Consider the following 13501-nt stretch of genomic DNA (forward strand, 5'->3'; position numbering starts at 1 on the left):
ATCACCCTGCACTTGCTTCTTCCCAAACTCAAGGAACCACACACTCGGCCCCTTCAGCTATCTGGACCTTTTCCACCTTGGGCCAAGAGCCTTTACACATGCTCCTTTTTAGCAGCATATCCACAGTGTTCTTCCACTTACTGTTTTTTCCCATTGCTGAGCCTCTTCCCTTCAGCCCAGCTTCTTATAGCTTCTCTTGCTGCTTGACACTTTCTCGCAAAAAAATTTACTAGGGCATGTATATATTCTTTTAGGATATATAGGCCTGATTTCAACTTAAAATAGCTAACTGTGGTATCACTAGCAGTCTACTTGCAGCAATATAGAGTGCTCTCCATAGGATAATTGCCTAAATTAACTAACTTTCAAGGCATCTAATTATCCTATGTCATGTTCCGTGTGGCTGGACTACAACATACACTGGAGCTAGCTAATTGTAAACAATACTGCCAAATCCACATGAGGTGTGTTAAGTAAAGATGGCGTAGCAGTAACCACAGTGTAGGCAGACCCTCAGGATCAGGACTTATTTATAGCATAAATACCTGATATCCGGATAATTGTAAAATGCTGCAGTCATCACATCCTACATTTGTCCTGATGGTTAATGAGCCAAAGAGTGCATTTGAGGTCAGACTGCAAGCATGAGCCAAATCCAGCCATTGCTCAATCCTTACCATATGGGAACCAAAAACTGGAGTCTTTCACTGGTGAAAATTGCAGACGCTCTTTCACTTTCTGCAGATTCCCCTTCTCTCCACACATTGTTCCAGACAGCACTGCACGGATACTGCAGTACTTCTATTTTTAACAGTGTGAGGCACTTGGCTGGGAATTCTCCATGCTCTAATGCATGTTTGATCAAAAATTTAACTACCTCCTATAATTTAATTGTAAAATGAACACTTCCTGCTCCTGCAAATGATGTTTCCATGGAAACTGCTCACAGTACTGTTGCTGCAAAATGAAGGGGGTTTATTAATGGGTCTTTCTATTTTTTCTGAGTTCAAAAAACAGCTCTAGCTTGTAGTCTTGAGGCTTCATTATTTCTCATTTGTTGCAGAAAAATATATTCAGAGAATGAGGTATATAAAACAAGGCATCGTACTATAATAGTATAGTAGCCTAAATTCTTGGCTCCACAGAGCTTAAGCTGAGAAGGGGTAGTTGAGGTGCAAGTGGAATTACATTTTCTATTTAAAATTGTTCACGCAGAATGATGAAAGATACATGATAGATACCTGTTATGGGATGATACATTTGTGATTTCAGAAGGTGATTGTAGACTGCAGTGATCAGGGACATTTCCAGTACAGTCGGAGACTCCTGAAAACAAAGTAATTTATTTTATCAATGTCATCAATATAATCCTCATGATAGGAAACACTACTCTGGACTCTCCTCAGAAGCACTATTAGCATGAGGGAAGCATCCAAGATAGCTTCCTAGCCTTCTGGTTCGGCTGGTAAGCAACTGGTATGCTTATTAACACCTTCCTACAAATACCTGTGTGAACGCTCAAGCCGTAGGGCAGATCCTATTTTATCATGCCACACTAAATCGCATTGTGTCTACAAACATTGGAAGCAAGTGGACACCCAATCTTTCATACCACAAATCTCTTAAGTCCTAGGCAATGGTAAGAGAGGCACTGAATGGAAGATCCTGTTGTAGGAGAGCGTGCAGAGAGGCATAGCTCCAGCTGTGCTTAGGAGTCACAAAAGGGAATTTCCATTCAAAGAGACACTGCTGGGGGCCTCGCCACTGCCAGGAATGGGTGGAGATTAGGCAGCAGGTAGCACTTGTTTCAGCTTCACCTGAGGCAAGACTTCTGGTATTTGGCCTCCAACTAGGAAAAGTCTAAAGCAGTCTATCTCTCTTCTATCTGGTAACATGGAAAGATAGGGTAGTTGTGGTGGTGTTCAGGGTCATTCACAGCCAAGAAATCTGGCAAGTCTCCTCTATTCACTGACTTCTACTACATAAAGGAGACCTTTATACTCACCTAAAAAAAAACCCTCTCCGAGGTCCACACAAGGTGACCTCAGATGTGGGTACTGCCCCCTACCTGAAGGCTGCCTGCAGTGGCAGGTGGCAAGGTTACATACACTTCTGTTTAAACTGTGTCTCCAAGGTTTCATCTACAACTGCTGGAACTCAAAACATATTTTCTAAAAGGAAGACCATGAAAGGGCAGGAGTTATACAATACCCATGATGTCCTTGAGATCTATGTAGCCTTTTAGTTGGTAAGTCCTGGACGACAAGCAAAGAAAACCATGCGTAAAACCTGTTTTGCTGATATAATTTTCACATCCAAGAGAGAAACAGCAAGGCTTTGTCCAGAAGTTAAACTAGTATTTACAACAGAACTATATCTATGTTACTGAATGTATACATGACAATTTTACTTACTTTTCTGCTACTGAATGCAAAAACAGTCTTCGTCTTCCACTTCCTTTGCATTTTTGCTGCTAATTAGCAAGTCTAGAGAAGAGAAAGCATATTAAAAGGAGTCAAAAGGAGGCAGCTTTCTGATGATATAAGAAGATGCCATGGCAGTTGCTAAAGAAATCCCAACACAACTTAGCTAATTTGTTACTTTTGATCTAGGATTATATAGCTTGCTTTCCTCTTGTTAATTGACTAGTTCAGAATTTCCTGAACATCATATCATCTTTGATGCAGCTGTCCTTGTTCCCTTTCATCTGTTTGCAGAACTCCATTTAACAATACTAGCAAGAGTTAATGACAGCTGAAGTCTTGATATTTGTGAGTGAGAGTGTCAAAGTCTGCTCTGACACCGGCTATCAGTCATAGCAGCTTCTGCCGAAAGATAAGGTTTCCCCAGGTGGTCTTTATGTTTTCTGGAAAATGTTTGGGATAAGGTATCTCATGTTCTTTCTTGACCCTGATATCTGAATTCCACCAGGTAGCAAACGGCTCACAATGAAAGAAGTCCTGTAGTGTGCTGGTAGGATGGGTCTAAGGTTGCTAATACTAGATGATCAGTACAAATGACTAGTGTCACCTGAATTAGATGGTATAGGAAGAGCATCTTTAGATATTGCTGCCCTTGTTCTTATCTTCCAGTATGTTATCATCATGTTTTCCAAGGCCTTTCCTCTTAGATTCTTTCCTGGATGATGACACTAGTATGAGGTGTTTGCCATGCAAACTGGTTTTGAGTTAATTTGTTATCTGAGGATCTTGAGAGATAAAGGTCTATAGCACCTGTATCATTTGCTGTATATGAGAAAGTATTGCTTGACTTCTGGCAAACTGTGTCAAAGTATTGCCAAGTTTCAGGAGAGAATTCTTTTTTTTCTTATATTGATTTTATTTTATGGAGCAGTTTTTTTAGCTTACCCTGCTGATTTGGAAATAAGGAGAGTTAGCAGCACTTTGCCAATATCACAGACTTCAGTAATACACTTGCTAGATGAGGAGTTCAAATAGCTTTCCTTTGGCCTCCTGAATTTTACGTCTTCCACGCCTGAAGAAAAACCCACACCTGTCTGAAAAAGCTATTTCTGTAACAGTCTTCAACCCAGATAGGAGGAGAACTAGGATTTATAGCCCAGCAAAGAGAGATTTAAAGCTGGCCTTCCCTGCTGCTGACTTCAGACATTCACCTTTACTTCAATAAAACTCTATGCTTCTTGCCATACAATCCCTTCCCCCCGGCAGGATGTAAAGACAGAAATTGCTTTCACCGTCACTAGGTATTGCCGGTCACTTGTTAAATTAAAAATTGTCAGAGAGTATGTCCCATGTCCTCCCTGTCCTTCGCATTGGCCATTCCCATGCTTGCCCCTCCATGGTGGCAGTGGTGATAGGATTGAATACTCAGGTAGGTCTGGTGCTGACAATTAACTTATCTCCACCAGACGTGCTTTGGTAGGCCACCTGCCAGCTATGGCACCAAAGTGGTTCTTTTCTGTGACCATTTACAGCAAAACAAAAAATAAGGCCACTACTATCACTGCATAGAAAACAATATTCAGAGCCAGGTACAGGGATTTGATGGATGTCCAATTAATTTAGGATCTCCAACTATTCTAGAAGTCTTTTGGGGGACCAGCCTGCAAGACCTATGCTTTCATGTGTTGCTTCTGTCATTAAAGTACAATGTCATAACTTAGAGACTGACTAAAAGCTTCTAAAAGCCATTTTACAATGAACAAAGGAAAGAAAGGTTTGTAACTCTATTTTACCTTGGCTGGACAACAGAACTCAATTAATTCTTATTTTCAGATTTTTTGTATACTATCATGTATAGTATACAAAAAATCAGTATACAAAAAGACATTAACATTTAAAAATATTCCTTTAGGGCCAGGACACAAGAATAAATAGTTTTCTGAAGCTTTAACTCTGGCAATCCTTACTCCTCCTGATGAATTGTTGTTTCATTCATTCCTTTCTTGTCCTTCTCTAGTAGTTATCCTGTTGCTTGCCTTGCTCTTTCCACCTTAACATACTCATTTTTTTCTTTACTAGACTTGGATAAAGCATTAGGGAGATGTTAACCAAAAGTGAAGATAAAAATATGTTTAGGGATAATGCAGTGTCCCCTAAACTCTTTGTTCACTGTTAGGAATTTCCTTTTTCTTTTAACACTGTAGTCACAATTAGTAGTTCTGTAAATATTACTTACGGCATCTGACTTCTCAAAAGATGACAAGATTAGTGAGAACAGTTTTAACAGCTTTGACCAAGATTTTATGCCAACAAGGACTATAACACATGTACAAGTATACTTTTCACATGTAGAACAGAAGCTGAAAGTGAAGATAGAGGCTCTGCATATACAAGCAGAACATCATGGCTTTGGAGTCCATTAGGAGGAGTGCTTCTAGCAATATCAGCTGTCTTATCCATAAATATTTTGTCATATCAGCTCATCTTGTTCTCTTAGAATTATGGCATAGGTCTTCTTTAAAGAGCAAATAATCTATAACGTTTCAGTGAGATCCTTTTCACTTAAAGCCTTGCTACAAAGAAGGATTTTTAAAGCAGCTAAATAAGGTAGCTACCCCATTTTGTCTGATGCATGGATGATGTGACTCAGCTCTGCTGGCAACAACTACCTTCCGAAGGCTGCGTCAATTTATAGCTTCATAAAGAGCAACTGATAACAACCAGTGCTTATACATTCTGTTTCTGATATTTTATTGATCAGTGTAGGTGTCTGAATGGTGATTTCCACTGCCAGTTCCATTGAGTAATAGCTTGTGAGCGCTTTATATATTAAATATAGCTGGAAGATTTGTTTCCACAAGCAGGGGGAATCCCATTGTTTTAGCCCTTGCAGGGTTATTGTATTATGAATAATTGAAGAAGCTGACTTGAAAGGTTAAGGCTCCAAGCAACTCTCCCACAGATCTGAGAAGAGCTGGATAAAAGCAAATGGAAAAAAAAAATCACCCAAAGTTTGGCTGTTTCATTAACATTTAAAAATTTGTATTATTCTCATAACCAAATTATAATATGCAATAAACAAATCATGAAAGCTGATCTGGAGACATTCCACGTACTGATGCCATCAAGATTTCCAATAGTCTGTTTAGTTTTCTTGGCACAAATCCTAGAACAGAAATCGTTCTGATCATAAAGGGCAGGGACGTGGCGTGGGGGGATTGGTGAAGCAAGGTTTTGTAAGGACACAAAAGCACCTCAGAACAAGTCAGCTCTTCTAAAGCAAACAGTGAAATCAACTGGATTAGAAATAGAGACTTCCAAACATTTCCTGATTGATTTGTAGCTGTTGGCTACAAGCTCAGGTGTGTTTTTCCTGGTCTTGAATACAAGCCTGTGCTCAAAATTGTTCCACTGTAAACAAGGATGTGTTTACAATATCTTTAAAGAAATAGATCCCATGTTTAACTGAAGATAAACATGTTTATCTAAAGAAACATATTTTTCATTCAAGGAAGCATCAAACTGCTGAAATACAAAACCACAAAGGTAAGGTATCACTTCTGTTGCACCACATGTAAAACGGCTACGAAGCGGAGAGGACTGGTGGTTTGAGCTTGGCAATAGTTTACTTCCCAACACTAAAGTGGCAGAAAGTCCTCTCCTTCCTGTGCCAGAGACCAAGGAGTTTTAAACTTTGAATCAGTGCTAAGCAAGCAAAACACTGTTTGTTTAACAACTGTCATGAAGCAATGCAGATCAGGCCTAATTTCACTGTAAACAGATTTTATTTGCTAGAATTGTGTTTCCTTTCTTCCAGCCAAGCTTCATTACTTACTAGAGCAAGAAAATAACATTGGCATACCAGCCATTTCTTTAAAATAGAGTCACATTAAGAACACATTAAAGAAACCTAACACCCTTATGCACTCATCTTCTTTAAGGAATGAACAGTCAGGTATTAATTTAAAATATCTTGTTTGTCCTGATGGTACTGAATTTTAAGAACAAGATGAGCTGTCAACTAGACAGTACCAAAATCGTTTCCAGTTAGAAACTTCTTATAAGGCACCATAGCCATCCCTAAGAAATTTTGAGCACTGTGAATAGGCCAGAGCTCAAAAGATGAGGAAAGCACCACCCTGGAAGAAACCACAGGGTCTCAGTTTGCATAGGTTTGACATTTTTCTTTTCAAGTTGTTTGCTTTTGGTAAATGAAATGTTCACATAAATAATTATTGGTGTTGTCACCTAATGCTAGATCTTAAACTCTCAACTGGCTCCCTATACATTTGGTGATGGAGGGAAGCAGATGGGCTGCATTTACAGAGCACCTCTGTTTTTCCCTGGGCAGACCCCAGAGTACTTCAGAGATTTAATATACGTCAGCAGGCGAACGACCCCAGGCCATGAGAGCAAATGAGCCTTACTGAATGTGATTCTATCAATTTCAGCTAATATACTGAATTCATACAAATAATTTTCTGTGATGTTGTGAGAGCTAGCGAGTAGCTCAGGCGGGGAACAATTCTGTTTGAATAACAACTGTCTTCTTTTCATCTTAATCTCTGAAAAAATTGATGAAGTAGGCCCTGCAGGCAAAGCATGGATGATAGGGTGCCCCTGAGCCTGATAGGACGCCATTAAGCTAACTCCTTGCATTAATGTTTAAAGAGCCAATGAATCTGTTGTTTTGTTTAGCTGTATGAACTGTTTTGCACATGACAGCTGTTGGCTACTGAGATTAATTGACGGATTATTACGTGTCCTCACAGCTTCAAACATATTAACCTTGAGTAGCCTTTTACAGTTAATCTCAGCTGAGAAGGAATATTGCACTAAAAATTCTGAGAAAAAAACAGTTTTCTCCCTCTTCTCTATCAGCATTTGCCAGACACTAAATTAGAAAACAATTATATTTGAAGGTTGTTTTCCTGGAGTTGCAACCTTTTTTTTCTTTCAGTTCCTCTTATAGCTAAAGCTGACAAAGTTGTGACTAGCTTCATTTGTATCAAGAGACATATTTTAGGGAATAAAGTAAAAACATCGGCTAAGTATCCCTAAATACCAGCTCTGCTGCTAGACCACTGATTACTGGCACATCCTGTGTTTTCTTCCACACGTTGGTCCCCAGCATGGGAATATAACAAGGTCATGAGGGGCCCCACACAGGAACAGCCACAAAAATGCAGCTTGTTTTGCTGCACGGATCGCCACACAATTACAAATGGCAGAGAAGTAAACCAAACAGTTTCACCATCCATTACAGGAAGAGGGGAGACCAAAGAAAATAATGTATCACTTTGTGGGCTTAATGGTTTCCTCTTGCCCATCGCTTTTACCCAAATATGTAGCATGGAAAGGAAAGACATCAGGAACACTAGCTTGGTGCTTTTTCTGTTTGTTTTGATATAGGGATGGAGCTATTATAATGTTTCTGATAATTTTTGTATGAATTCTGCTAATGGAGTCTTAGAATCTATAAAAATACACTGTGTGTTCTTGATGTAGGTCTCGGGAGCTCCCCGCCAGGAGACCGAGTGCTGCTAGAAGCAGAAAGAAATCTCATCAGGTTTCCCAGCACTGTGCTGCAGGGGGCTCCCCCTGTTAAATTCTGCTGTCGGGTTGGAGTTTGCTTTCATGCCTTCTTTCTGTGCTCCGGTTTGGGGTCACCCTCTTTTCAGGCACTGTAAACTCATCCTTGTCAGAAAAAAGTCTTAATCCTTTCCTTTCTGTCTAGCACAATTGTAACTATACCTATTATATGCAACATGATTTGTACTGGAAGGCAGAAAAATGTGCTTTTAAAAGCACGTTTTTCACTTTGAGAAATAAAGATAGGAACAAGCTTTGAGCAGACTATCTGCCTCAAGCGTTCCGGGTGACGATTTTCCACCAGCCCCTTCCTCCAGACACCACCTAGTCAGTGCTGAACAAGGTCTGAACATTTCTTGCTAGAGAACACACTTCATTGCATTCCCAGTTATGCTTTTCTTTACCATAGTGAGACAGAAATTTTACTTATACAGGAAGAAGTATTCTCCGAGATAGTCTTCCTTCCCTTTACAGCTTCCTTCGAGCTATGCATGCGATTAATCACAAACCCTCCTTGTTTCTCATGACTGTCTTCCCTGCGAACACAGTCTTTTTCTTCAGTCAGGCATTTCTTTTTTGTATGTGATTGCTCCTCTGAACTCCTTACTGAGTTGTTTGAAGGCACCACAAAACTCAGATATTTATAGAGTCACCTTAGAGCTTACGTTATCTTTTTCAAGCCAGTGGAATTACAGGCTCTAAAAACAAGCCAGAAAATATTCTCCTTTTGATGCTATGACACGCCAGCAGATAATTTCTAAATGTGTGACTCTTACAATAAATGTAGTTACTTTTTTTTTGGTACAAAATACAGAATTTGCTTGACTTCTAGTGCCATGGAAGGACAGTAGACGGCAGGACAAAACTATCAAATGTGAGCTGATAAAGATCCAGTTGTGTGGCTTTCTTGCTATCTTCAAGCCTGTAGCTGCAGTCCTGCCCTGTTTGACACTTGATATTCTTATAATAAAAAACAAATTCTCAGGAAGCTGTTTTCAACTGAAAATACATCCTGCAGAAAAAATAGTAGTTTAAGCAAGCATTCATATTGCCCAATAACTTTCTCTAGCATACCTCAAGAAAAAAAAAGAGAAGCTCCTCATAAAACTTGCATGCAAGTGAAAAGCATGGGTGAGAGGACATAAAGAGGTGATTTAGCCACAACCCCTTCTCCCCAGGAATGCTAAGCACTTCATAAAGTGAGACAAGTACTATTTCAGAGTGGCAAAGCAAGAGAAGATGAACTGTTTTGTCCACAATCTCATAAGTCAATGATGGAAACATAAACAGACCTTAGGCCTAGGAATGCCTTCCTTGAGAAACAGCCAGAGGACTGAAGGCTGTGGTCTCTAGCTGCTCTCCTACGATTGCCTCCATACCTTGGAATTACATCTTTACGCTCTGCTTACACTTCAGTGTTTCCTGTAAGTTTATTCTATTTAAAAATACTTTCTGTTGTTCAGCGCTTTATAGATGGGTGCAAATGATTTTTTAGTGTCTGCCCTTCTGTACCTATGAATTATATGCAAGTCTTGTGGCCATAGGTGAAGACGCACTGACAAGGAAATGCTGTCTATGAGGCCGTCTAGAAATTTAACCAGATACAATACACCCATTTCCAGCTTCAACGGTACACCTACCAACAAACAAAGAACTCCCTGCTTATCAATACATTCATAAGAGTTACCTGTCCATTTATTTGAAAGTGAAAAATTCAGGGAATGACAGCTTAAAACCAGCAGCGAAAGGAGAAAAGAGCAGAAATCACCTGGGAATAGTATTCCAAGAAAAGAGCACAAAGACGGGATACAGTATTACGAGTGCTAGGCAACATTTAAGAACCCATCGAATAATTTGCAAAATTATTTTAGCATATCCATTCATGAGCGTGGAGCCTCAGAGGTAGTCAAAATATTTTGAAGCTGAAAAACAAGTGCATAAAAATGCAGTAGTATCATTTTAGACCAACAAAGTTGAAAGTTATTTTTGAAAGTATGGCTTCCTAAAAAGAGCCCAAATTTCACAGGAATAGGCCAACTAAGTAAAAATAAATCAGCTTTGTCAGGCTGGTTTACTTCTGGGAAGACTTTAGTTTTGTTGGAGATGTGTAACTCAGCCTTCAGAGGTGTTTCTTTGTAAAACCAGCAACGGCAAACTTCTTGCATATGGACCACTGGGATGGTTTTGAAAAACAGGAACTTTTTCTCTCTTTATTAGGAGCCACATTTTCTGTGAACTAACAGCAAAGAAAAATGAATCTCTGAGCTGATTGTGATACAATCAGAGCCAGCTCCCATACTGTATCCAAACTGGCTTAGAACCTCATTTATAAAGTGCTATTGACTCTTTCACCTCGAGACTGAATACTCTGTGTACTAAAACAACCACTAGATAACAGACGAGAAATGCATACAGTGTCAGCACAATTCTAAGGACTCTCTTAAATCTTTAAGAGATTGTCTCTGCAGGAGCTGAGCGAGCATAAAAGTTACTGACCAAGAAATGACATCAGAATACACTTAAAAGAAAAAGGAAAAAAGATAGATTGGTCCACAGTTCCTTTTTTACTGATTTGACAAAGCTGATGGTGTGTTTAACTGCTATAGTATGGATAATGTAAATACGTTAGAGAAATACATTTTTCTTGTTTAGTAAAATTCAGAGATAATGGCTTAGCATCGTTTTTTACATAGCCAGTTACCGACTCCAAGTTGTCATAATGCTCTTTAAATGCAATTCACTTGCATGAATAGGGTGACACAGCAGGATGGACTAAATTCAAGGATCTGGTTAGCTGGACACAGCTTCCCTGCTGTAATCACCTGGGCTGTGTGGTTTGTGCCCAGTCAGTGCAGAGAGGGGGTAGCTGCCTTTGCTCACATGTGCTCAGGTACTTCCATCTGCCACTCTGAATCTCTGGTATAGTTCAGCTTTCACAGCACCATCTGCACTGAAACGTTTCTAGGAACAGGTTTGCATTTTGGGACTACTTGGCCTCCCCTTGTCCTTCCCCCATTCAAAAAGTGGGTGCTATTTTAGGAGGAGAAGCACAGTTAATGAAGGCTTTTCCAGCCTACTACACTAAAAACATCTCTGTTCATGCTTCTGAGCTGCAAATAAGTTAAATCAAGTGCTCTTGAGTGCTTGTCAACTACATGGTTTGAACACATAGGATGGGTGTTTTCAGAGACCATGACAACTTTTTCAGGTCTTCCTGAAAGGTGAAAAGTTGCTGAATTTAGGAGATAAAAAGGTTGGCTGCAGAGGGTGTTATTCTGTCCTTTTTACAGAAGTATTCCGTTAAAGAAATTCTGTTTCTGTTAAAGAAATATGGAAAATGTGTCCTAAGGACATTGTTATCAACGGTACATCAGTACTTCTTTTGCCTTACTGCCATCAAAATGTACCCAAAATGTGTAAGGCAGGCCCGAGAAATACCTTTTTCACAGTTACCATAGTGTTGGATGCACCCTGGAGAGGTAGAATGGCACTTACTCCACCATCTGGTGCCAACACATCCCCATGCCATTCAAAAGTTGGGAGCCCACTAGGCACTGTCAGTGAGGCAGTGGGCAGCTTTTCTCAATGGATGGAAGTATCATGGTGGTTTCCTAAACTTGGTCTGACGACCTGAAAGGGAGCCCATCAGCCCAGGCACAGACCTAGGGCAGGCAAGGTGGATAAGGGATGCCCTGAGGAGCTGCCTCCTGGGTGCTGCTGACCACCAGCTGACCAGAATGACACGGGAAACTTAGTTACTTAAATTTGACCAGGTGGTTTGCTGTATCCATTTTTGGTGTACCTGTTTATGTTGCATTTTTTAAATGTAAAATACCCATATGTAAACTTTTTATATCAAGGTACCTGTGTGCTGTTGGTTTATAAACAATTTAATACTGTGTAAAAAAGTCTTTGAAGCAAAGTAAACAGAAGCAAAAACCTAAAGTTTGCAAAACTTATTAAGAACTGACAAAGATCATTATTTAAAGTACGCTGACTATCCTGATGTAGAAATGGCACATAGGGCTCTTGCACATGAGCAAATTGCAAAAGGGCTGATGAACATTCCAAATCCTGCTCTCTACTCCATTAAACCCATTTTATGCTCATGCAACACCAGTATTGTTAATAATGAATAGTAAATAGACAAATCCATTCGAAAACAACCTGTTGATGAAAATGAGTGCAAGTCATGCAGTTAATAACCTCATTACAAATAAAACTACTTCAAAGGAAGAGCCGGATTCTATTAAAGAGTTTTGTTCATGATGATCTCTGTCATGATTGTACCCTGAGATCCCTGCTAGATGCTGTAGGTATAAAATAAGAAACCCTGCCTCAGGAAGCATGCAACACAAGAAGGAGGATGAAACAAAGATCCATGGCAGTGAGGTGACTTGACTGAAAATGCACTGACCACAGAGCTACAACTTGGAAAGAGGACACGCTGCCTGCCCACGCAGCTCTTTTGTCCTCAAACCTGGCCACCTTCCCAGTGAATGGATCACACCAAGCACTTCAAGCTAAACTTTTTCATATATACAGGAATATGCTTTCTTCTTCTAAATCTATGTGTCAGACCTCATGCCTCCTATTCATTGCTAGCCTGAAGATGAAGTTGCCTAAAGTCCTGTAACAGACTCCCACCAGTAAAGCTCTCCTAGTGTCTAAAGATGCTCTAAACATCAAAAAGACTTACTCATACCTGACATGGACACTGCTTCATCTGCCAGGCCAAATCCAGAAGAGTTTTCAGAGCTTCATGAGCACATTTGCCAGGAAAGAGAACAGGAGAAATAGGAAGTGAGCATGTGCAGTGAGCTTTCAAGTGGGGAGATTTTAACTGTTGCTTTTCATTTGCAGCTTTTCAGTTTAATAATAATAATAAGGCAATTAGCTATTCATTTATAGACAGGGTGCCCACAAGTGTCAAGTGCTAAATTCACTTAAAAAATTGAGACGATCTAACAGGGTCATAAAGGACATACAATTTGCTTTGCCTTAATCAGCATATCTGGAATTTCCTTGGTAAATATGCTTGTGCTGACACTTCTATCTGCATTAATATACAAAATAATATCTCGATCAACAAAGGAGAATGTGAACTATTCCAACACATAGAAATTAATAAGATTTCTAGATGGGAGTATGACATCTATTGAACAGGCTGCTAATGTGTTTGGATTTATTTCAGAGATATTTGTTATCTCTGGGCAGACAATGGTGAACTACATTTAAACTGATTTTTATTTCACGAGCAGTAAAATGTTGTGGAAAGATAATAAAATGCAATCATTTAGACTAGTATTTCAGATAAGTCCCACAAAGGCAATGAGCATTTATAGAATCATAGAATCATTAAGGTTGGAAGAGACCTCCAAGATCATCGAGTCCAACCATCAACCCAACAACACCATGCCCACTAAACCATGTCCCTAAGCGCCTCATCTACCTGTCTTTTAAATACTTCCAGGGATGGTGACTCA

This window comes from Pygoscelis adeliae, unplaced genomic scaffold (assembly GCF_000699105.1).
Source record: "Pygoscelis adeliae isolate BGI_AS28 unplaced genomic scaffold, ASM69910v1 Scaffold308, whole genome shotgun sequence".
NCBI classification, from domain to species: domain Eukaryota; kingdom Metazoa; phylum Chordata; class Aves; order Sphenisciformes; family Spheniscidae; genus Pygoscelis; species Pygoscelis adeliae.